Raw genomic sequence first — 1887 nt, 5'->3', positions numbered from 1 at the left:
GCACAAAAGAAGCAATCAACACGATGACTAAAAATTGTGAACATGGATGCCTTAAAACAGTACTAGAAGCAGGCAACTTTTCAATAATGAACGAAGCCATCGCTAAGTACATACAATGTAGTACTGATATGACAGGCAATCCAAGTACAATCCTATATAACCGAAGAGGACAACCCTACCACAATAACAACTTCAGAGGAAATTACCGCGGAAGAGGTTACGGAAGAGGTTATTATATCAATAATTACCACCAAAACAACGGTTATAACAAAAATAATGGGTATAACCCAAACTATAATAACCCCACCAATAATTATAAATTATATTTATCGTGGTCGTGGAAATTCTAGAGGTAACAACCGTGGTGGAAATAACGGCTACAATAACAGTAACACTGGTGGAAATACCAATTCCCAAGCTCGAACTGTTGAATCCCAGCCGGGAAACTAAAGACTTCCCTTAAGAAAAAGCCACAAAACTTACAGCTGTATAAAATAAACCTCAGCCTCAATATTTATGAAACCATTAAAAATTACGTTACAAAAACATCCCTAACTCTGTTAATAGATACAGGCTCAGACATTAGCATTTTAAAATAAATTCAGATCAATATAATGAAGTAGATTCAACAAAAACCATAACAATGTCTGGTATAGGAGAAGGTACTATTCAATCTCAAAGTTTAACTTTTGTAGAAATTCAAACAGGAAAATTCATAATTCCATTTTATTTTCATTTAGTAAACAATGACTTCCCAATACCATGTGATGGCATATTGGGAATGGATTTCATAAAAACGTTTAATTGTCAACTAGATTTTTAAATAGATCAAGATTGGTTAATAGCAAGACCATCAGATTTCAATCAAGACATAAATATTCCAATTACGCATTCAAATAATAATAACTTATTTATCCCAGCACGATCCGAAGTCGTGAGACAAATTAATATATAACCACCCACAAAGAAGTCCTTATTAAAAATCAGTGTATAGATTAAGGCATCATTATAACCAGCACTATAACTGATTCAAGCAACACACTTGTCCGAATATTAAATACGACCGATAAAAATAAAATTATAAACATTTTCAAAATAAAGTACGAACCATTGGAAAATTATCAAATTGTCCAAAGCAACGAAACTAAAACCAGAAAAGAAGATGTCCTTTCAAAATTAACGAAAAATTTTCCTACAATGTATAAAAGCACCCTCACCAAACTATGTACCGAATTTACAGATATATTCGGATTAGAAACCGAACCAATTTCAGCAAATAACTTCTATAAACAGAAGCTGAGATTTAAAGATTTTACACCAGTCTACATTAAAAACTATCGAACACCACATAGCCAAAAAGATGAAATAAACAAACAAGTAGAAAAGCTAATAAAAGATGATATAGTAGAACCATCAGTATCAGAATACAACAGCCCATTGCTGTTAGTATCCAAAAAGTCACTTCCTGGCTCAGAACAAAAACGACTAGTTATTGACTATCGTCAAATAAACAAAAAGCTACTAGCTGATAAATTCCCACTACCAAGAATTGAAGATATCTTAGATCAACTTGGTAGAGAAACATTTTTACCTCTTAAAAAATATTACCTCTTTCTTTACAAGCACTGGGTCATTCAGATTTAAAAGACTACCTTATGGAGTAAAAATAGCACCAAATTCATTCCTAAGAATGATGACATTAGCATTTTCGGGATTAGAACCATCCCAAGCTTTCCTTTATATGGACGACTTAGTAGTTAACACAACCTTAAGTTACACCCTGAAAAATGCTCTTTATTTATGCACGAAGTAACATTTTTGGGACACAAATGCACAAACAAAGGAATTTTACCCGATGATAAAAAAATTAACGTAATAACAAATTAT

Source organism: Drosophila ananassae, assembly GCF_017639315.1.
Source record: "Drosophila ananassae strain 14024-0371.13 chromosome Y unlocalized genomic scaffold, ASM1763931v2 tig00000106, whole genome shotgun sequence".
Lineage (NCBI taxonomy): Eukaryota > Metazoa > Arthropoda > Insecta > Diptera > Drosophilidae > Drosophila > Drosophila ananassae.
Note: the sequence above shows the minus strand (reverse complement) of the source record.